The sequence below is a fragment of the Dromiciops gliroides genome, chromosome 1 (assembly GCF_019393635.1).
Source record: "Dromiciops gliroides isolate mDroGli1 chromosome 1, mDroGli1.pri, whole genome shotgun sequence".
Taxonomy (NCBI): Eukaryota; Metazoa; Chordata; class Mammalia; order Microbiotheria; family Microbiotheriidae; genus Dromiciops; species Dromiciops gliroides.
In genome coordinates, this window is record NC_057861.1 from 552,859,647 (window position 1) to 552,884,540 (window position 24,894).

General features: G+C 40.7%; 1 protein-coding gene across 7 annotated transcripts in view; it reads right to left on the bottom strand.

Moving 5' to 3' along the window:
- Positions 1 to 24,894, bottom strand: part of PALM2AKAP2 (PALM2 and AKAP2 fusion) — a 561,773-nt gene that overhangs the window by 146,541 nt on the left and 390,338 nt on the right. The window lies entirely within an intron of this gene.

Consider the following 24,894-nt stretch of genomic DNA (forward strand, 5'->3'; position numbering starts at 1 on the left):
GCTGAGAATTGTTTTCATAATTAAATGTATGATGAAAAGAATATTTCCAAACAATGTACACATTGTGATTTCATATAAAAGCAATGTCCACCCACTCTCCCCTGTCACGCCTCTCCGCCGCACTAAACACTAATGTGAACTTTCCTCAAAAAAAGGGAAAGAATCCAGAGCTGGGGAACACATTCTCTCAAGTATGTGGTCTTATGCTCTCAACACCATTTATTCTTCCTTTTCAGAAGCACATGGACTTTACTAAACTGCTCTGGCTTTTATGCCATTCTTTGGAAGGATGAAATAAATGACTGCAGAACACCACTTTGCCAGCCTAGGATATTACAGTCTTGAAATCACACAGCAGAGGTTTAAAGCGTGTATTTTAATACCTATAGGAAGAGGGCATTTCAATTTGGAACTGATAACTATCTGAGTTAGCCAGAATCTTGACTGACAAATCCTCAGCCACATAAAATAGAGGGAGATGTGACAGTGGCGCATTTCTCATCCCTCCAGTTTGTGTTGCCTGGATAACACAAGCTTTTACTCTGGAAAATAAAGCAAGCTGCTGCATTATTCCTCTATAGAGATGACATCACCTTAATGTAAAGCAATGAAGTCAGCCAAGGAATGAGAAAAGTGAACTTGGGCCAAACAGCTGGAGGGCTAAAACATTCATTTGGCTCCCCATCCCAAATCTATACTTTAGGAAGGGGTTATGATAGGCCATAAAAATAAATAAAAATTAATTACTAACTATATATCAATATCAGAGGCAGGCAGCCTGGCTTAATGGATGGAGAACAGACCTTGAAACCAGGGCCTAGTCTTACCGGTGTGACTTAAAGTCACAAACATTTCAGCAGTCCAGAAACCTCTTTAGGAAAATAAGTCACAGAAAAGGTGTGATTTACATTGGCAGAGAGTTCCTTGTCTGATATCCAAATGAAATCAAGGGGGAGCAGCTAATGGTGCAGTGGATAGAGCACCAGCCCTGGATTCAGGAGGACCTGAGTTCAAATCTGGCATCAGACACTTGACACTGGCTGTGTGACCCTGGGCAAGTCAATTAACCCTCATTGCCCTGCCAAGAAAAAATTTTAAAAATAAAAAATAAAAACCATCCAAATGAAATCAAGGATCCCAGGGCAGCTAGATGGTGCAATGGATTCAGGAGGACCTGAGTTCAAATCCAGCCTCAGACACTTGACACTTACTAGCTGTGTGACCCTGGATAAGTCACTTAACCCTCACTGCCGAAGAGAAGAGAAGAGAAGAGAAGAGAAGAGAAGAGAAGAGAAGAGAAGAGAAGAGAAGAGAAGAGAAGAGAAGAGAAGAGAAGAGAAATCAAGGATCCAGTCCCGATTTCTATAACTGTTGAGGGTACCACTATCCTCCCAGTTACCCAGGCTACAATCTAGCTGTCATCCTCAACTCTTCCCTCTCCAAACTCCCCCAATATACAATCTGTTACCAAGGCCTATTGAGCTTACCTTCCTAACATCTCTCATGTGTGTCCCCTTTTCTCCTCTGAAACTGCTACCACAGTGGTGCAGGCTCCTCTCCCCTCACATCCAGACTTATAATAGCCCTTGGTTGGGCTCCCCACCTCAGGTCTCTCCCTATTTTAGTCCATTCTCCACTTAGTCTTCAAAGTGATCTTCCTAAAAAGCCCAGATCTGACCATGTGACACCCGCTCCCCCTACTCAAACTCCAGTGGCTCCCTATCACTTCAAGTATCAAACCTTCTGTTTGTCATTCAAAGTTCTCCCTTTCCCCCCTTTCCCACTCTTCTAATATCTTACATCCACTACCCTTTTTGAACCAGAGACACTGGCTTCCATGCTGTTCTTCATACAAGATGCACTGTCGCTGGCTGAACTCTACACCTGGTAATCCTCTCCCTCTTCATTTCTACCTCCTGGATTGTCTAGCCTCTTTTCAAGTCCCAACTAAAGTCCTGCCTCCTACAGGAAGCCCTTCCCAATCCTGCATACTTCTAATACCTTCCCTCTGTTGGTTGTTTTCAATTTATCTTGTCTATAACATGTTTGCACCTGGTTGTTTGTATGTTGTTCCCCTCATTAGACTGAGCTCCTTGAGAGCAGGTCCTGTCTTAGGCCTTTATTTGTATCTCCAGTGGGGAACATAACACATACACATAGATGAGTGCAGTTTTGAGCTTTGATAAGGTTAAGTAGCTTAAAACTACAATAAGACTTTTGGGACATCTTATATATAAAAGAAATCAAAGTAATTTTGGGGGGGTAGGGGGAGTAGTACCTACCAACTGATGAGATCAAGAAAGATCTTAAAGTTTAGGACGTATCCATTCAGCTGTACTTTAGGAATTCTTGGGGGATTGAGTGCATTCCAGGCATAGGGACAGTCAGATTCAAAGGCACCAAACTGGAAAATGAAATCCTCATTAAAACAATACAATTCTGGGCAGCTAGGTGGCGCAGTGGATAAAGCACGGGCCCTGGATTCAGGAGGACCTGAGTTCAAATCCGAACTCAGACACTTGACACTTACTAGCTGTGTGACCCTGGGCAAGTCACTTACCCTCACTGCCCTGCAAAAGGAAGGAAGGAAGGAAGGAAGGAAGGAAGGAAGGAAGGAAGGAAGGAAGGAAGGAAGGAAGGAAGGAAGGAAGGAAGGAAGGAAGGAAGGAAGGAAGGGAGGGAGGGAGGGAGGGAGGGAGGGAGGGAGGGAGGGAGGGAGGGAGGGAGGGAGAGAGAGAGAGAGAGAGAGAGAGAGAGAGAGAGAGAGAGAGAGAGAGAGAAAGAAGACAATAAAATTCTATGAAAGGTTCACTGGCCCTCGAGTCTTTTGGACATTTCCAGCAGCGAGGATAGAAGTTTAAATGCCATCAGGATTTAGGGCTGGAAGGGGCCTTAGACACCATTTAGTCCAATCCCTTTATCTTACTGATGAAGAAAACAGGGCTCAGAGGTAAAGTGACTTGCCCAAAGTCACACAGGGTAGTAAATGGCAGAGTCAGGATTCGATTGTAGATTCTTTTATGACTCCAAAACCAATGCTGTCTCCAAGTAGAAATCACTTGGCCTAAACTCTATTGTGCATCCTGTATGGGAAGAATTTCCAAAGAATAGACCTGCTTTCAGTTTGAGGTTTCCCCAAATGACCAAATAAAAAACTAAAACTTTCACATTTGCACTCATGGTTTCTCATACATGCTAGGTTAACTTTTACAATTTTATTACTTATCATTCTCATTTAATTCACATTTAAAAAAATGTTTTTCTTTCAGTTGCCTCTGCTTAATAAAAAGATTTTTTTTTAATTAAAATGTGTAAAATTTGACCAAATGGCAAATTTAGTGATCTACCATTCAGTTCTAATGCTCTTTTTTTTCCCTATAATTTTGTCAGTAGGTTGGAAGGTAAAGCAAAATGGACATCTTACCAATATCACTTGTACTTATATACAACCACATGCATACAGCAGATGTTTTTGTGGGCCAACACAAGCCATTCCACTTCCTCTGATGTGGCTCTGTGAGCGGTTAACTCCTTTAACATTATTCAGCAGGGCCCTGTGAACATTTGTGAAGAAGCTAGGACCTATCATAAAAGGAAGCTGCAAAGCTTGTTTTATCTCTACTCAAGAAAGGAGTAAGGATTCTGCTTAACTTGATATTGTGGTTAAATCAAAACCCTTTGTTTCAGTTATAACTGCCTTAGCCAGGAGAATACAAATAACCAACTGAATGATCAGGAACACAAAGTTTTTAAAAAATTGATGTTAAAATTTTGTTTTTACATATATTTTGGAAAATAAAATTCTATTTAAAAAAAAGAATCTTCTAATAGCTCTCTCGTAGCATTCTCAACATTAGAACTCACAACATAAATCTGAGGAGGTGGAAATAAGAATAATAACAACAACAATAATAATAAAACAATAGCAGCTACCATTTATCTAGCTTTACTATGTGCCAGATGCTTTACAAATATTTCATTTTATTCTCATAACAACTCTAAGAGGGTGCTATCACTACCCCCATTTTACAGTTGAGGAAATGGAAGCAAGCAGAGGTTAAGTGATGTGCCCAAGGTCAAAAAGCCAGCCCCAGACAATAACCCGCTGTCTCATTTAACATCCATCTGCCTCAGTTTCCTCATTTGCAAAATAGGGATAATAACAGCACCTACTTCCGGGGCTGTTGTGAGGATCAAATCAGATAATAATTGTAAAGTGATTAGCACATTTCCTGGCACAGGGTAGGCCTATTTACATGTTAGCTATTATTATTATTGTTGAAAATGTCTGAAGTTGGATTTAAACTCGGGTCTTCCAGACTCTGGTCCCAGCACTCCATCCATAAAGCCACCCAGGGCTCCTACTACTCTACTGTTTGACTTCCACCAATCCGATGCCACCTTACATTTCCAGCCTTCTTTTATTCTGTTCCTCTTCAAACCTCCGTGGTCAAATTGGATTATTCTCTATGATTTGTAAAATCCCATATATTTTCTTGCTTAAATTCACTCATGCTGTTCCTGGGCCCTAGAATGTTTTCCTTTCCTCTCTTCACCTGCTGAAATCCTAACCACCCTTTAAAGTTCAATTCAAATGACACTTCCTCCACGAAGCCTTTCCAGATACCAGCAGTTGGCACAGCACATTCCTTTTTGCCTTCACATAATAATGTGCTTTGTACCTCTCTAACACACTTACATGGGTGATTATCAGTAGCTGTGTTTTTGTCTTATCCAAATCCTAGACTCTAAGTTGTTGACTGAACATGTGCTTACCCACCAAGATGTATGCCAGAAATGAAGATTTCAGTCAAGAGAACAAAGAAAAAAAAAAACAACCAAACAAACCCCCCCCCCCAAAACCCTATTCTTCAACCTAGGATTTAGACCCAGGTCTTCTGCCATCAAGTACTCTTTCTACTCTACCAAGATGCTCTGATTAATTATTTTTTCAGTTGAGTTGTGTTTTCAATCAGACTGTATTTATTGTAATTTTTTTAATTTCTCCATATTGGTAAAGTAGTGATGTTTCTTTTTAAGGTTTTAAACCAAATATCCTTTAACTGTAAATAAAATTTAGATAAGAAAAAGTCCCTGCCCTCAGTGGGATTTCTAGTCTTCTCCAGATATAAGATGTACCCCCAAAAGAAAAAGAACACTGAACAGGCTGAGGATGGACTTTGATAACCACAATTTACAGACAACAGACTGATCCTCACCTATTCTCCATTCCCAGGCCAATGAATTGCCTGAGGCTGACGGACCTTTGTCAAAGATTCCCACTTAGGGGGCAGCTAGGTGGCACAGTGGATAAAGCACCAGCCCTGGAGTCAGGAGTACCTGAGTTCAAATCTGGCTTCAGACACTTGACACTTACTAGCTGTGTGACTCTGGGCAAGTCACTTAACCCCAACTGCCTCACCAAAACAAAAAAACAAAACAAAACAAAAAGATTCCCACTTACTTCGGGGACTTTTAAGTTATCATGTAAAAAGATTCATTTACATTAAGTAGTTTCAATCAGTGAGAAACTTAACTTTTCCCAAGGGGAGTCTCACAGCTCCCCCAGTTCTGTTACCCCAAATAAACCCTATCCTCAGTCCCCATCTTTGGGTATTCCTAGTAATCTGCTTTGTGATACTCCAGGTTATAGCTTTTCTGCCCTATAAAAGATCTTAATTCTCTTACATTGATTGTTTCGTTAATTTTCAGGTTGACAACTTCAGCCTTTTAAATAATGTACATCATGTCCATCTCAGACCTGGTCACCTGAAGATACACAATGATGATAGCAATTATAATGATAACAGTAACGACAGCTAACATTTATAGAGTATTTTAAGATTTGCAAAATTTTTTACAAATATCTCATTTGATTCATATTACAACCCTGGGATGTGGGTACTATTATCATCCCCATTTTACATCTGTGGAAGCTGAGACAGACGGAGGTTAAGGGACCTGTTCAGGGTCACCAGAGTTTTCTGACTCCAGGTCCAGCACTCTTATCCACTGTGCCATCTATGATACCAATAACAAAGTTACAGTAATAACAGTAATAAACATTGGGTGTTGCAATTCATACACGGTAAGGAAAACCCATTATTGCCCTTCAAACTTTTCCAAAATTTACTACCTGATTAATATGTTAATCAATCATTTCAAATTTCCAACTGCTGGTATAGAAATCCTGAGAGCAACAATCAAACCAGACAAAGATAGGCAAATGAACAAAACAAAACAAAACCAAAGATAGACAAATGAGACTTAACTCAGACTTCACAGAGGTCAAAAGTCAAAGCTAAACCTACTGGAAACTTAGCTTAGGGACTTTATCTACTGATCCTAAAGATGTTATAGAAAATTAAGAATGGAAATAACTACAGCTGTCCAGGTCATATGGAGACAACTCTCATTTTAACCTGTTTCTACTTTCAAAGTAAGCATTGTTTCCAAATGGATTTTATGGCAATAGCTTCTGGTGCTAAAAAAAACCCACATATTTAAGGAGAAGGAACCAAGCAAATCTAGCCACTGACTGTCAGGCGGACAATGAAGGTAATAATGACCTTCAAATCAGAGTGTTTCTCGGTTTGCCTTTGTAGTTCCCACTTTTTGTCTCTGAATAAAAGGTACCTATCACCATAACCATGTGGTAAAAATTATTTGGGGTAAAGAGTAATATTCCTGTTTTTAGCTAACTCATTTGGGAGGGGCCACACCTGGCCCACCTTGAGATTATGAAGGCAGCTTTTTGAAGGACCTCCCCTTTTGGGGGAGGGCACATTGAAGGGCTCCTGGAAGGGAGGTGAGCTACTTCCCGTATGCAAGCTGGCTTCCTTCTTTTTGGCTGGGGCCCTCGAGTTGGTGGTGATCAACTTTAGACTGACTGGTCAGGCTTGGGTGAGTTACTTACAGAAAACCCTAAATTCCTTTGAACTAGCTTAAGTGGAAATCAGTCTGGGGTTGCATAGGTTAAGTTTGGAGTTAATAATATTCATGTGTATTTCCATTTTCCTATTTCCTTATCTTTGATTTTTATTAGTTTCACCTTTGTTGCTTAATTAATTCCCAAGTAACAAAATCTGATCCTTTTGTGAACTAAAGCTTTGAGGCTCCTTTCTTATTGGCCTGGGAGAAATAACTAAAAAAGGGCTGTTCAGAGGAGAGGGTTAAACCTTAAAGGTCCCTCATATTTCTGGGACCCCAATATTAAGGCAAATCACCCAAATAACACTCAGTATATCAAATTTTGGCCCTCACAACCAGCACATAGTGTATGCACTTAGTCAACACTTATTTAATTGAATTACAAATATCTAATATTATAGGGGCAGCTAGGTGGCGAGGTAGATGAAGCACCGGCCCTGGATTCAAGAGGACCTGAGTTCAAATTCGACCTCAGACACTTGACACTAGCTGTGTGACCCTGGGCAAGTCACTTGACCCTCATTGCCCTGCCTCCCCCCCCCCCAAAAAAAGATAAGGTAAGTACCAGAATCTGCCTTGAACTGATAAGATAACCACCACTACCCCAAATCAAAAACACAGCCAGGTATTCTTGTGGGTGTGATGATTCTCCAGTATTATTAGATAATAAGGTTAAGTAATACAATAAATGTTATGTCTTATTTGCAGCTCCTGAGGCTGAGTCAACAAGACAAAGTTTGTGAAAGTGAAAAAGATTTGGATGGCTTAGGACAACATTGCACAAAATTCAGTAGAGGTGAACCCCGTGCCAGCTGACATGCTTGACTTATGAGATAATAGCAATTTCAAAATGTCCACTGCATCTCAAAATAAAGCAACCCTTTTCATCTTGCCCTCAACATTCTTATAATTAGTAAGCTGATATGAGAACACTGCTTATTCCAAATGTAAGCCATTAACATCCCCATCACATACACACAACTGCTGAGACTGAGATGAGCTAGTCAGTGGTGTGTGTGTGTGTGTGTGTGTGTGTGTGTGTGTGTGTGTGTGTGTGTGTGTGTGTGTGTGTGTGTGTATAGACACCCCAAGCTTTGCATCTTTCCTTCATTACTGTTTGTGACTAATTGTGCTGCAACCCAAATAGTTACAGGATGTGTGTAATTCCTGGTGCACCCACTCATAAGTGAAACTGTCCTTTAAGGAAATGGCAAATGGTCATGGCTGGAGACAATGAGCTCATGAGTGACCACTGTTTTGAAAGCATTTCTGGCCTTTAAACTCCCACACATGGCAAGGGGGAAAAGACAAAGCAAAATCATTAGCAGGTGCAGATTTTTTCCAGGCATATGTTACATTTCAAATCCTCTTTATGAATGTAAAGTCTACAAGAAAGGGGGAGGGAGAGGAATAATTAAAACTTAAACCTCTAAGTGGCTAAGGGAAATTTAATCAATCAAAATAAGTAAATGTAGCTTTCAAATTCTGGGGGTAGATCTCATATTCAGCCCCATACAGTTAATAGCCATGCATTTTAAATGCTACTACGGCCAGTTCATTCATCAAATGAAATGCATCTCCTTAGAATCCATGATGTAGACAAAGAGTTAGCTCTCAGATAATAAATATATTCAAAACAAAATGCATAAGAAGCCCCCTTCTTTGTGCAAACAAAAACAAAGAGCTGACTCCAAGTTCCTAGCTCACTCAGTGCTTCAAACTGCATGGGAAAAGTTACTATCTATAGCATCTTTCAAAACATGGACAAATACTGTATCGATAAACATCAACACCAAATTCTTAGCGTTATATGAGATTCTTGACAAGGTTAAGACAGGAGATGTTGCACACTAAAAAACTGAGAGCTATAATGCACTATAGGACTTATCAATTAAGCTTCCATTACCTCACTCTGCACCATCCTCTCCTTGCTAACTCATATCCCTAGCCTCTTCCCCCTTCTCCATCCCCCCCATCTTATTTTGGGTGGAGGGAGCTCACTGCTGCAAACCGAGCATAGCAACAGTAAAATGCACCATTGAATGTTAACCTGTTTGAATTCCACGCACATGAGGTTTCAGACCCTGAATTTCATGTTTCATTCTTCCTGCATTTCTTTTCCTCCTCAGAGCACCATGCATTATCTGTTGGTTGGTACCACAGGGAAAAGATACTATATTTTTTCTAGGTTCAGTTCAACCCTACAACCTTAACAAATTCTGCAACCTTGCTCTAAGGCTCCATTATTAATACAGTCTACCCTTATCCCTATACTTTTCAACTCTGGCATCTGAAATCCGTAAAACCTGGCCCAGTACCCCACAACCCATTTTTACCATCACTTCTGAGGCAAAGACAGGCACATTCACATTTATTCCATCAGTGTATCAATTTGTGACTACTAGAGACAAAAGGAAAGAAGATTTCCACCCTTGGATTCCCCCAAACAATACAAGAAGACTCGTATCAGGTATGATTCTCAACCTCAGGAGAAATTTCCCCTGGACATCCCTAAAAGCTTAGGAAATTACCCTCCTCCCTCAAAGGAACCAGAAACAGTACAGAAAGCAAAAAGTCCCTTTCTCCGTCCACTTATCACAGCTATCCAAAACTGCTCTTCCCTCAGCTCCAGATTTCAGTGACTCTCACTTGAGATAACACTATTACACACCTAAAGACCCAGAGTGTCCCAATTATCCTGGTGACTTCCAAAAGATGTTAATTAATATTCCCTTTCTCATATTTCTCTTGATTATTTCATTTTCAAACATCCTGCAATGAAAACAGTGTGGTGACTAGCGGCTATAAGAAAGCTGCAATGTATTACTAATATTATTTTCATGTATGGCCGAGTGGTGTAAATGGCCAAGAAATAGTGTAAAGTAGATCACCAAGGACATGCATGACTGGGAAAGGAGGTGGATGGGCAGGATGTCCTGAAACCTCTGGGATAATCAGACATCTTAAAGGGAGGTGTCCAGTCTCCCTTAGCTACAGACCCAAGGAAGTCTTAGGGAAGGACGAGGGCAAGAATTACCAGGATGAAAAAAACCGCAAATGGGCTGCGATTTTGCCCTGGGTGAAGTGAATAACCATACAAATGACAACTTGTACCTAGAGATAGACTCTCTTTATCATTGATCCCGTGGGGTAGGGTGAGAGGGGAGGTAAGTTTGTTTTAAATAAAGCCAGAATCAGGAAGGAGGCCCAAGGAAGAGTTAGGTGGACCCCCCGTAGGGAATTAATGGGAGGGCAAGGAGGCTGGCGAGGAGGAGTTAGGATCCATACCACTATGAGAGGGGGGGATAGCCCCACGTTAGAGATCCCAGATGCACCGGAGTAATGGAGCCTATAGAATTACTTCGGCTACAAATAGAACTAGAAATATTAAGGGTCGCTTCTTCCCCAGTAACCCAGGCCACACACAAATCCACATGTCCTGAAAGCCTTCCCTGCATCCCAACTTACTGTTCCTACTCATCAAACTCTTCCAAAACTTGCACCCTGCAGGCTACCCCCTCAGTGATGCCATGCCTCCCTCTCTCAGTCTGACCCCCGAATCTCCGGCCAAACGTTTCCACCCCAAGCCACCTTCCTTCCCTCGAGGTGTTACGAGAGGCTCCCTCTCAATATCTAGATTTCCTCTCCCTTAGCAAAGAAAGAAGCGGTGTAGGAAAGAGGGGCCCTCTGCTCTCACCACTAACTCATTGGGAGTTAGCAAATGTAACACCCCCCCCCCAGAGAAAGAGGGAAAAGGGAATGTCCCTGGCCGGCCTGCCTCCCTCCCTCCCACTCTAAGGGTGGCGGCGAACCCCGCCATCTCCGCACTGGGCTCGGGGTGCCAAAGCCCAGATCCCCATCTCTCAGCGCTGGGGCGCGCGGCTGGCCAAGCTCACCTCCAGCTACGGTCCCAGGTCCCGGGCTGCCACCACCTCCCGCGCCTGGTACAGCCTTCCCTCCGGCGTCGCCGCCTCCTCTCACTTCTCCTCGTTGAGCAGGGCTGCTAACAACTCCCGGGTAGCAGTTTGGGGGAGATTGTGGCAGCGCCGGTGCCGGGGGCGTGCGCGCCCGCCGCCGGCTCGGCTGACCTGGAGCGCCGCGCCGCGGGCAGAGCCGCCGCCGCGGTGTTCTCCTCCTCTTTCTTCCCTCCCCTTAATCAGCCTCCCCCCTCCCTCCTTAGCCCGCTCCTCCTCCTCCCTTCGAGCTCCGGTCCTCCCCTCCTCGGCCTCTCCGGGGCTACAGAAGAATAGAAAGATATATGAATGAATGGGCGAAGCCCCGCGGCCAGTCCCGGGGAGGGCTTGGCTCGGGGTGGGGTTTGCGCGCGGCCTCCCACTGCCTAGCGGGGATCCCCGAGCCTGGAGCCCCGAGGCTGGAGCCGCCTGCCCGGGTCGGGTTACACGGAGCTGGAAGAAGCCGCGGTCGGCTGGGCTTCGGGCCGGCCTGCATGTGTTTTAGGGACACAGCCGGCGCGCGCCCTGCGGGGGACTGTGGCTCTGCATTGTCCCCGTAACACGTGCGTCCCTCTGTGCTTCTGGAGGGAGACCCGGGAGTTGCTTTCGCCGTTATTGATTGCAGGAGGCTTATATTGGGCAATCAATCAACAAGCACTGATTAAGCACCTACGGTATGCCCAGCAATAGAGCTACAGGACAATCCTTATTATCCTGGAGTCTTTGGATGGGTTTTTGAGTTTTGGTTTCTTGGTTTGGTTTTGGGCTTTTGCCCCTCTTATCCTTAGGAACATAGGTCTACAACTAAAAAAGACCTCAGAGGCCATTTAGGCCAGTGGCTCATTTTACATGTAGGAAAACAGATTCTGTAAGAAACTCGTTCAGAATCACACCAGTGTGGATCAGAGTTTGAACCCAGGTCCTCAGATTCCAAGTCTCTTCCCTCTGAATCATTCACTATGCCTTCAATAATTTGGGGGCAGTCGATTGAGATATCCTCCTTCCCCAAAAGACTAATAAGAAGTGATAGTGGGGCAGCTAGGTGGTGCTGTGTATAGAGCACCGGCCCTGGAGTCAGGAGGATCTGAGTTCAAATACGGCCTCAGACACTTAACACTTACTAGCTGTGACCCTAGGCAAGTCACTTAACCCCAGTTGCCTCACCCAAAAAAAGAAAGAAAGAAAGAAAAGAAGTGATGGCCATGTGTGTGTCTGAACATCAGAAGGTGACCAATTGTTCCACATCAAAATATCTTCCTCCCTCCCTTGCCCCCATCATGAATATTTTAGTGATGATAATATTCCTGCTTGTTTTCTTTGAAAATTGGCAGCTTTGGGATTAAAATGAATCATATCAATCAAGGCAAATTTGAGATGGCCAAAAAAAAGACTCTGCAGCCTCCTTTCTGCTTAATAGCTACATTCAGTTAAACTGTACAAGTGTGATTAATTTATCTTTCTATTTGTTCTCATAGTTTTAAATGTTCAGAAGAATTAAGTACATTTTCCCTATAGATGGTAATTCTTGCTCTTTCAATTCAACAAATATTTAAGTGCCTAATATGTGCAAGATACTGCTAAACACTGAGACTTCAGAGACAAAAACTGTCCCTATCCTCCAGAAGCTTTCTTAAACCATCTTAAGATCCATCCCCCAGAATCCCTAGGCAAAATTTGGAGTTTCCCTATGGTCCCGGTCATCTAAAGAACATGAAGATTTTTTAAAATCTGTCTATCTGGCCTACTAATGAAAAATATTTGACCATAGCTCTTGAACCTCTTATTACAATTTCTGTCATTTCACTCCATTGCCACAGATGAAATAAATATAGCAACAATTACAAATAATGGCCATAGGGGCAGCTAGGTGGTACAGTGGATAGAACACCAGCCCTGGAGTCAGGAGGACCTGAGTTCAAATATGGCCTCAGATACTTAACACTTACTAGCTGTGTGACCCTGGGCAAGTCACTTAACCCCAAGTGCCTCTATTAAAAAAAACTACAAAAAACAACAACAAAAAAACCAAATAATGGCCATAAATGGGACACTTTAAATGTGATCCTTTTCAAGAAGTTGACCTTTTAATTTAACAAGATAAAACAATGAAATAAAATATGATTCTTGCCCTCACAGGGTTTTTAATCCAATATGTACAGTATAATCTCTATGATGCCTTTTTTCATATAATTTACCTCTAGGGCCCGATTCACCTCTGATAGAGACATCATAGTATTTTGTTTAGAGTTTGCAAGTGCCAAGAGGTTTCTTTTTATATTAAGGAAACCTATTTCTTCCCTTTCTGTTCTAGCTGTCATGTTTAACTCTTTTTTTTTTTTAGTGAGGCAATTGGGGTTGTGACTTGCCCAGGGTCACACAGCTGGTAAGTGTTAAGTGTCTGAGGCCGGATTTGAACTCAGGTACTCCTGACTCCAGGTCCGGAGCTCTATCCACTGTGCCACCTAGCCGCTCCCATGTTTAACTCTTAGATTTCCATGGAAAGACTTCTAGTTATAATGGCAAATTAATAAGTCACAGAGAAGCCTGTCTCAGCCACATAAATCTCAGCAAATATATGGAAATGACACCAGAAAAGACAATGATAAAGAAAACTAAAAAGAGACAGAAACAAGCTCCTGCATCCAGTCTAGAGCTGGGAATGTGGAAGTGAGGGGAAGATTTGAGGAGCTAGGGAAAGGAGCCAAGGGAAGAAGAAGACAAATGAGCTCCAAAACCAGGTATGAATTCAGTCAATGCTCTAAATGGGGTAGGTCACAAGCTTGCTCAAGCTCCAGTAGTCAGGTACCTGAAACTAGATCCTAGCCCTGGACTCTGGGAACAAAAAGGTCAGGAGCAGCCTCCACTGGTCACTGTTTGAGAGGGGCAGTACCTAGTCATGCAAAATACTTTTTAGAGCACTGACAGCCACAGTAAGAAACACAGCCAACTTGGCAGTCAGGAAGGCTGGTCAGGAAGCTTGGGAGCAGCACAATTTCCAATACTCCACTAAGCCCTATCAGAGACCCATCAAAGGAAGGAACCAACTCCCATTTGGGGATTGTGCAAGAAAACAGAGACTAGAACCCACACTGGATTACTAGGAGGACAAAAGAGAAACCAGAGACTAAGACTTAGGTCCCAGAGAGTGGGACCCCATTCTCATCAGCATCCAGACTACAGATTGGACAGGACTAAACAAGGCCTAACTAACTCATCCTGGAGTGCCCGAGGGAGCTGGCCCAAGCACAGAATCCCAGTCCCAGAACTGATCCTGAAAATATGAGTAAACAGAAGAAAACACTGATCACAATGAAGAAAAATACTTGTGATTAAGAGAAGCCCTAGAGGGGCAGCTAGGTTAAAGCACCAGCCCTAGGGTCAGGAGTACCTGAGTTCAAATGTGACCTCAGACACTTAATACTTACTAGCTGTTTGACCCTGGGCAAGTCACTTAACCCCAATTGCCTCACTAAAAAAAAGAGAGAGAGAGAGAGAGAGAGAGAGAGAGAGAGAGAGAAGCCCTAGAGGTAAATATAGAAGAGAGTAACCTTATAACAACTACAGAGTCTCAAAGAAAAAAATGTCTTGGCTTCAAGGATTTTAAAAGTGGCTAGAAGGAATGAAGATTTGTTTAAAAAATGGAATTATAAATAAAATGAGAATTTAGAAAGAAAAAATAGAAAACAAGTAAATAGCTTAGAATGGAGGGTGGAAAGCCCTACTCAAGTAGTGGATTTTCTGAAAAATAAAATGGAGCAAATAGAACTCATTGACTACACTGAGACAGCAAGAAGTATTAATACAAAGTCAAAAGATTCAAGATATAGGAAAAAAAACAGTTAGGTATTGATAACCACAATTTACTGAGAACTGACTGATCCCCACCTACTCCCTATTCCCAGGCTAATGAATTGCCTGGGGCTAACCAATCTTTGTCAATTCCCTACTCTAGATAGACTTATGGATCTCCCCCAAACAAACTATCCCCTCCCAAAGATTCCCCACCTTATTCCCTGGACTTTAGGTTATTATATAAAAGGGTCCACTTACATTAAGTACTTTCTATTTAGAGTTAAGTAGCTTCTATACTTAACTCCAGGGCAATCTTATAGTTCCCTTTGTTAAAGGTTCATTTACATTAACTAGTTAAGTAGTTTCTATACTTAACTCAAGAGCACCCTTATACTTCCCTATGTTCTGTTTCCCCATATAAACCCTGTCCTCAGTTCCCATCCTTAGGTATTCCTAGCATCTTGCTTTGCAATACTCTGAGTTATAACTCCTCTGCCCCGATTCAAGACCTTATTTCTCCTATATTGATTGTTTCATTAATTTTCAGGTTAACTATCTCCTATCAAAAATAACTGATGGAAAGGCCTGGAAAGACTTGTATGAACTTATGTATAGTGAAGTGAAGCAGTACCAGGATGAAGAAAGGTGAATGACTTAACTATTCTCAGCAATACAATGATCCAAGACAATCCCAAAGGACTAATGATGAAACATACTATCCACCTCCAAAGAAAGAACTGATATTGATTGAACACAGACTATAAAAATAGCATGCTATTTTTCACTTTCATTTTTTCTTTTATTCAAGTTTTTTTATACAAAATGACTAATATGGTAATGTTTTACATAATTACACATTTATAACCTATATCTGATTGCTTATTGCCTGGGGGAGGGAGGGGAGGAAGGATAAAATTTGGAACTCAAAACTTTAAATTAAAATGTTTATTATATTTAAAAAAAAAACAACTGATCTGGAAAATAGAGCAAAGAGGAATAATTTTTAAATTATTTTATTCCCTGAAAATCATGGCCAAACAAAAAACCTGTATACCTTATTTCAAGAAATCATAAGAGAAGAAATTCCCAAATCTGTTTTAATCAAAGACCAAAGTAAAAAACAGACTCTACCAATCACCTCTCAGAAAAAAACAAAAAACAACCTCAACAACAACTCCAAATTGAAAAACATCCAGGAATATCATTACCATTTCATTACCAAAATCCAGAGCTTTTAAATTTAAAATTTCCATGGAACTCTGGGAATGGAAAAGGAGTCTAAAGAGCTCCCACATTTCTTCTATTGGCCAACTTTTGCACATAGACTCTGGAGGTTGTACTATTCCATGGATTTGTAGAAGTATTAGATACTATTGCATAGGAAACTCATGCACAGCTAAGTTAGTTCACAGTTCTTAACAATGGTAATTAAGTATGATATTTAGCAGTTGCCAATTGCTTGTGAGTATATATTGTTTTTGTAGAAAAAATGAGGACTTTTCAAGAAACTATTCTAAAAACATAGCAGCAGTGAGGTGTTATATATGTTCTATTCACCTCCAAAACTAGAGGTTCATTAACACTCTCCTAATAATAGTCCTTTTCCTTTAAAAGAAAAAAAAGGAAAAAACCCACTACAAATTAAAATTTTGTTTTATTATTAGAAGTCATAAAGCAAGTAACCTAGATTCTGTTCTGATTTTCCCTTTTGCCTTACAGGAGGGACATGAAATTGGTATTAATTATACAGTGCCAGAAATATTCTTTTTGGAAAAGGTAGTACCTAATAGCTGACCACTATATTTGATCACTGAATTTGGGGCAATCTGTATTATTGATATTTTTAAGAACTGAAAGAGAAGTGTTTTGGTGTTGTAGAAATAGTTTGGGGGCAAGAAATCCTGAATTAAAATAATGCCTCTGTCTCTTACTAACTGTATGATTTTGGTTGTATCACTTAATAAGGGTTAAGTTATATGTTAAGACATATAAGGATATGTCTTAGTCTCTTCATCTATAAAATAAGAGGTTGGACTTGATGGCTTCTACCTCCAATGATCTGAATACTGGATGGGGCTGCCAGGTAGCACAGTGGATAAAGCACTGGCCCTGAAGTTGGCAGGACCTGTGTTAAAATTTCACCTCAGACACTTACTAGTTGTGTGACCCTGGGCAAGTCACCTAACCCCAATTACCTTAAACATCTGAGTCATCTCCAGTTGTCCTGATATATATCTTGCCACTGGATCCAGATGGCTCTAGAGGAGAGAATGATGTTGGTGACCTTGCACAGCCCTGCCTCACTCAAATCCAATTCAGTGCAAGTCATGACATCACCCCCAATGTCTCTGTCCTCTTTGGGAACAGAGGACAAACAACAAAGAATACTGGATGGATGGAGATCATGTTATGGGATGACAGAATTAGAGCTCAAAAGGTATTGTTATTTTTTTTTTGAGGAGGAACATTAGTCCAGATCTGTGATTTCATTGGTGGGGAAGGATCTCCCTCTTTCACTGCCGATGGGCAACTATTTTGCAACTTGCAGTCTTAGAGAGAGTTTCTTGGGGTACTCAGATACTGAGTAATGTACCCAAGGTATCACCCAGGGGCCAGAGGCTGGCTTGCTATTATGCCACACTACCAATCTTAAAAAGGGTCTTAAGGATATATTTTGTTAATGCGATTTAAGGGAAATGTAGTTAAGCAGAAGTAGGAAGTATACACAAAATGGGCAGAAACAGGCACAGACAATAGTTTTTCTTTAAAAAAAAAACACAAAACCTTACAAAAGCATTTGAAGCATGAGCTTTTCTCATTTTAGGAAAGGTAAAAAAAAAGCTTTAAAGAAATTCAACAGAAATTATCAGTCTACAGCCATTCTTTATGTCCATGAAAGTAAAACTAAAAGTACGTTTTGAATCATTTTTGTTAGTCTACAAAATAAAGGAAAATACAGTCCCAATTACTCACTATGCACACAGGGATTTTCTGTATATCTTTTTAATGTAATAAAGGTTTTTATATATGAAGTTTTTTGAAAGGGGTTCATTTAATTCTCCCAGATGTGTTTTTCAAATATTCTTGAAGCAAAGAAACTACTATGATTTCCAGCAGAAACCAGACATCTGGGATATCCATAGATCCCAAGGGCACTAAAGTAAGCCATCTAGGACACCTCAATTTTCTTCCTTGAAAATAGCCTTTTAGGGAAATGTTGTGTTAGGGGAAGAATGATCTTCCTTTCAAAGTGGCCTTGAAGACCATTTCGGCTCAAATTATTTCTACCACATGATTCTGACCCATTTTAAATGTGCCCCTACGTAGGCACGACCTTCAGGAAATGTGGAAAATAGAGTTTACTTAAAAGGAAAATAAAAGAGAACAGAGTGGTGCTGTGAGATCTGGGAAACAGAAAGAGAATTAGCAGGATCACAAAAAAGGGAAGATTCCTGGAGCCTTAAGAATCTGAGCAAAGGACTAAACTAAAAAAGAAGGAAAGGAAAAGATCTTCTCTCTCTCTCTATCTCTCTCTCTATCTCTATAGATTGTGATATGCATATTCTCACAGGAACACAAACACCCACAGGGTGTGCCAAAAATCTTAATGCAATTTTTAAGCTTTAATAGCTAATTATGGGGGGCAGCTAGGTAGCGCAGTGGATAGAGCACCTGACCTGGAGTCAGGAGTACCTGAGTTCAAATCCAGCCTCAGACACTTAACTTACTAGCTGTGTGACCCTGGGCAAGTCACTTAACCCCAATTGCCTCACTTAAAAAAAATAGCTAATTATGGAACTAACACTTTATATACATATATACATGAAAGAACTGATTGTTTTCTCTTTTATGAATAATAATTGATAAAATGATATTAATTACCCAGAAACTATGTCTCTTGGCCTTTTCAGTCATCACAGTATATATATATATATACACACACACACAAATTTGGAGGGGAGAAAAGGAATAAGGGAACTTAACATTCCAGAATCAAAGTAATCTTAAATCTATATCTTGAAGGGATCTTAGAGGTCACTTAGTCCCAACTCCCTCATTTTTGAGATAAGGAAACTAAGACTTATTATGATTTAGTTTCTTTTAATGATACCACATAGCCCGTGTATTTGTTAGGTCATTCATGGATCATTTACTAAGCACTTACTAGGTACAACACACTATGCTAGTTGATTGGTGACATGGGGCTTAGAATAAATCAGAAGAAGCGTCTCCTGTGAGAAGCAAAACCAAAGATGACCAAATAACGGGGCAGACATATCAAGGAATCAAGGGACTATTAAAGTTTGGATTGACCAACTAGTTATCAGAACAGACACATCGAAGAAGTAAGGGAAGATAAAATTCTATAGCAGGAAAATCAATTAGGTGTGGCTACTACCTGAACAGAGTTAGGAGACAGAGATAACCCCAAAGGTCAGGACCATCATTTTAAAAGAAAAATCCCCCTTGATTCTCAGGAATATGACAAGAATCTGGGCTTTCCCCATCCCATCCCTAAAAGGATCTTTCCAATTTCAGGAGGACACCCCATTTATCCTCTACAAAACTTTTGCCTTCCTTCTGTTCTGGAAGGATTTTCTTTCTTTCTTTCTTTCTTTCTTTCTTTCTTTCTTTCTTTCTTTCTTTCTTTCTTTCTTTCTTTCTTTCTTTCTTTCTTTCTTTCTTTCTTTCTTTCTTTCTTTCTTTCTTTCTTTCTTTCTTTCTTTCTTGCCTTCCTGCCTTCCTGCCTTCCTGCCTTCCTGCCTTCCTGCCTTCCTGCCTTCCTGCCTTCCTTCCCAATGAAGGTTAAGTGACTTGCCCAGAGTCACACAGCTAGTAAGTATCAAGTGGTCAAATTTGAACTCAGGTCCTCCTGAATCCAGGGCAGGTGATTAATCCACTGCACCACCTACCTACCCCTGGAAGGATAATGTTACTAACCTCTTCTAGGCTTAAGGCAAAGTTGTATTAGTGCCAAATAAAAATGTAATTCTAATCAGACTGTGTGCAAGAGTGTAATTCTTTATTGAGGAATACCTAAAGACCCCCACCTCTTTCTTCTGTGACAACTGGGGAAGTCTTTTCCGGTTTTTGGGTTTTTTTGAAAAATGAATATTTTGTTGTTTTTTGTGAGGCAATTGGGGTTAAGTGACTTGCCCAGGGTCACACAGCTAGTAAGTGTTAAGTGTCTGAGGCTGGATTTGAACTCAGGTCCTCCTGAATCCAGGGCCAGGAAAAATGAATATTTTGAACAAAATGAAATTTTTTTCATTTCCTAAACTTTAAATACAGTTAGTGCTTCGCATGCCTTAGTAAGATTTTTTGATAAAAAAGTTATTATTCATACATGTTTCAGTGTGTTACATAAAACTAGTCCGCGCTCTCAAGAAGCTTATGATGTAGCAGGAAGGAGGAAATGTACTCAAATAAATTCAGTGGAAATGAGGATGTGATTCCTTCCTTAGGTGTTTTGTTTTTTTTTAAAGTGAGGTATTTGGGGTTAAGTGACTTGCCCAGGGTCACACAGCTAGTATCAAGGTTCTGATGCTGGATTTGAACTCAGGTCCTCCTGAATCCAGGGCTCTATCCACTGTGACACCTAGTTGCCCCTCCTTAGGTGTTTTTAAAGTATCTATTATATCCCAGGCACTGTACTTTCTGCTGGGAATACAAACAAAAAAATGAAAGTGTCTGCTCTCAAGGAGCCTATGTTCTACTGGGGATGAAAGACTTTATGAATGTAGGTAAGTAGATATATGATATATACAAAGTAATTGGGGGGGGGAGCATTAATAGCTGGAGGGATCAGGACAGGTCTTATGTAGAAGACTGCACTTGAATTGAACCTTGGAGGAATCTAGGGACTCTATGAGGGTGAGGTGAGGAGTAAGTGCATTCCAGGCATGTGGGACAGCATGTGCATGGAAACAGGAGGTGGAATGCAGTGTGTAGAGAACAACAAATTAGCCAATTTGACTGGAATGCAGTATTCAAGAAGGAAAGCAATGTGCACTAAGCCTGGAAAGTAGGCTAAAGCCAGTCTGTGAAAGGCCTTAGTGATTGTAAATGATACTTAAATGACATAAGTGGAATATAAATAATAATAGGGTCAGATGAAGAATTTCCAAATTGGAGTAGGACATGGGGAGGGGAGGAGGGAAGAATCAGGGAAGGCTTCATGGAGCAGGTAGCATTTGAGCAGGGCCTTGAAGGATGAGAAGGGGGATGTCAATAGGCCAGAGACGGAGGGAAGAGGATGCCAACCTTTTAACAGTAACTAGATATTTTGGTCATTCTCTATATTAACTGATAACATCTAATTTATATATCTGTGTATTTATATGTCTGCCCATATTTTTATGTCCATGTGCTTATGTCTGCCTTTTCTTTTTCAAAATGGATGTCTTCCTATCTCTACTACTACTTTTTAAGGACAAAATTTAGATCTGATATATACTGGTGATGCTCTATTCAATTGCAACATTTTAATTTTTTTTGGTCAGGGCAATGAGGGTTAAGTGACTTGCCTAGAGTCACACAGCCAGTAAGTATCAAGTGTCTGAGGCCAGATTGGGACTCAGGAGGACCTGAGTTCAAACTCAGGTCCTCCTGAGTCCAGGGCTAGTGCTTTATCCACTACACCACCTAGCTGCCCTTCAATTGCAACATTTTTAGTGAGGTCAAATGCTGCATTACAACCACTTCAACCATTTGTGATTCAGATTCTTTACACTGATTTAATTTTATTAAGTTTTCTACAGAGATTACAAACTTGTTCCCACTTATTGATAAAAACATATGCAAGATTTGACTTGGTGTGTGTTCCCTATTTGTGTTTTGTCAAATTGAAGATGCTCTAATAAAGCTTTTCTGGGAAGGCAGATTGGAACTAAATGCCAGGTAATTATAATGATGGAGAAGCTTTGCCCTGAAGATGAGTACAAAAATGTATTGGGAAATAAAAGTGATATTGTAAAAACCAAAGATACTCAAATACAAACGCACTTAGCATAGTGTCTAGTGAATAGTAAGCACTATATAAATGTTAGCTATTGACGATAGGTAGGTGGTGCAGTGGATACAGTGCCAGGTCTGGATCTCCCTGACTTCAAATCCAGCCTCAGACACTAGTTATGTGACCCCGGTCAAGTCACTTTACCGTTTGCCTAAATTCCTCATCTATAAAATGAGCTGGAGGGGGCAGCTAGGTGGTTCAGTGGATAGACCACTGGCCCTGGATTCAGGAGGACTTGAGTTCAAATTTGGTCTCAGACACTTGACACTAACTAGCTGTGTGACCTTGAGCAAATCACTTAACCCTCATTGCCCTGGGAGAAAAAAAACCCTAAAGTAAGTGTCACATCCAAAGAGCCATAATTAGTCTTTCTAGATTGATGAGCATGGGGAACATAAATTCTGGGGGGTGGGGGGAGGAGGGGTTTGTTTTTTTACAAGGCAATTGGGGTTAAGTGACCTGCCCAGGGTCACACAGCTAGTAAGTGTCAAGTGTCTGAGGCTAGATTTGAACTCAGGTCCTCCTGAATCCAGGGCTGGTGCTCTATCCACTGCGCCACTTAGCTGCCCTTTTTTTGTTTGTTTGTTTTTGGGGCAATGGGGTTAAGTGACTTGCCCAGGGTCACAGAGCGAGTAAGTGTCAAGTGTCTGAGGCTGGATTTGAACTCAGGTCCTCCTGAATCCAGGGCTGGTGCTTTATCCACTGCGCCACCTAGCCGCCCCTAAATTCTGAATCCTTAAATAATTTCAAATGGAGAGCTAACCCATAACAACAACAGTGATGATGATGACGATGAATCTGTGATCTCATGAATTCAAAAGTTCTTTTCAATGATAATGATCTTGACTCATCCATGCCTGTCCAACCTGTGTGACTCATCATCTATGTCCTCCCATAAATTCACCTCAGAGGGCCCACCCAGCATGGAGGTGGAGGTCTTCCTCTTTTCTCCTGACATCACAAGTGTAACTGTGAGGCACTATTGCTGTCATCCCTTCTTCTCAGGATCTAATAGCCTTTTCTATTATATAATTCCTTGATGGCATTTCTTACTTCCAGTTCCCTTTCGATTTACTGACTGGTTATAAGTTGCAGCTTATTCATACCATGATTCGATTCTCCATGGCTTTCTGTATGATGTCCATTTAAAATTTTTTGTTTAAAAAAAGTAAAAATAGGGGGCAGCTCAGTGGCGCAGTGGATAAAGCACTGGCCCTGGATTCAGGAGGACCTGAGTTCAAATCTGACCTCTGACACTTAATACTTACTAGCTGTGTGACCTTGGGCAAGTCACTTAGCCCCCATTGCCCTGCCCCCCCCCAAAAAAAAGTAAAAATAAAAGCTAACTTTAGGAGAGGAAGGGATAGAGCTAGAAATTCTAATAAAGGAGGAGGAGATATTTGAGAATGTTTGGCCACCAGTAGTTCTAGTTACTTATACGATTGGTGTAATTTAGGAAGCTTTCAACTCTTCTCTACCACCTTCTCCCTTATAGGTTCTGAGTAAACTGCTTTCCTGGGTGTACCGTCTTTGTTTTCTTTTCCTACAGTTATACATTAATGCTTTTTTTAAATACTGTATTTTTTCTCAATTACATGTAAAAATAATTTTTTAACATTCATTTTTTTGTAACTTTTGAGTTTCAAATTCCCTCCTTCCCTTCTTTTTTTTAAAAACATTTTTAAGTTTTAAATTCCAAATTCTATTCCTCCTTTCCTTCCGTCCCTGAGGTCAGATATAGGTTATACATGGGCAATTATGTAAAATATTTCCACATTAGTCATTTTGTACAAGAAGACTCGAATAAAAGAAAAAATTAAAGTGAAAAATAGCATTCTTCGGTCTATATTCAAAAATATCAGTTCTTTCTCTTTCCCTTCCTCTCCCCTCCCCTTGCCCTGAAAAGGCAAGCACAAGATCATACATTCTGTACATTAATTCCCAGCTGCCAAAATCCACTAGAGGAAATGATAACCCGATTATATTTATTCAAGCTGCTTTTTTGTTGTTGTTGTTGTTAAAGATCTTTAAAAGTCATTCTGGTTCAGTGAAGCGTTCCAAACACCAATGGGTATTTTTTTTTTGCCAGTCTATTTCTTTTCCATGTTATTCTTTGTTCTACCTGTAACCTGCCTGCTATGACCAAGCATTCCTCAGAACACCAGGGCCCCAGTTGCTGTTTGTGTCACACAAGTTTAAACTTTCTAATGCCCAAGTTAAATGGTATCATAAAAAAATATTGCAATGTCACACTTCCTAATAAAATGGCTAAAAGATGTAAAGGGACCTGTATGTATGTGAGGATGGTACAAGTAGGGGACCGATATAGGGGAGGTACAGAGGAGCAGTAGAGACATAAGAAACCAAAGTGGGAGGGAAAGAGAGAAGCTATGTGTGGAAAGAGATACTTATCTCATATTCAACATTTCTAAGTGTCAGTGGCCCTCAAAGACTCATGTACTGCATAGTCTATGGCTGGGAAGTTAACCTCTGTTTACAACGGAAACATTCTTAAAAATCCAATGAACACTTCAGAGTTCATGCCCTAAGAGAGACAGCTTAAAACAAGTTACTTTTTAAATATGGCACTGTAAAACTATCAAATGGCTAAAAGTTCAAACAAACAAACAAACAGCAAACCATACTTGGAATTTATATGGCTTAATAGAACCCAAACCTAAAGAGTTTCTGATGATTACCTTTCTACAAGGTCAACAAAATGCTTTCAAAGTAAAATTACAAGCTTTAATAAAAAATTGCCTTTCTCTTATTTTATAAGATACTTCACCTGTAAACAAGGAGGTAGAAAGGTTTAGGTTTCTCCTGAAAGATTGTTTTGTTTTGTTTTTTAAAGCCTCAAAAGAGCTGTTATATTTATAAACCAGGCCATTTTGTTTTCTCAAGAATTCCAAGTGTTTCTCCCCAGGCTCAGAAATATAAGCTAATAAGTGATGGAAGGAAACATACATATTAAAAGATCACTCAAATGAAGAAAAGGAAGCTGCCTTAGCAAAGTCAGTAATTCTGTGGCCTTGGGAGTCTGGAGAACTGTGTTTAAATACCTCCTCTGCCCCTTACTAGTCTTGTGACCCTAAAGAAGTCAGTTAATTTCTGTATGTCTCAGGCAACTCCATAGGCTACCTACCCTACCATCTCCACCATCCCTGGTCAGCCACCATTACTTTTTTTTTTTTAATTAATAAA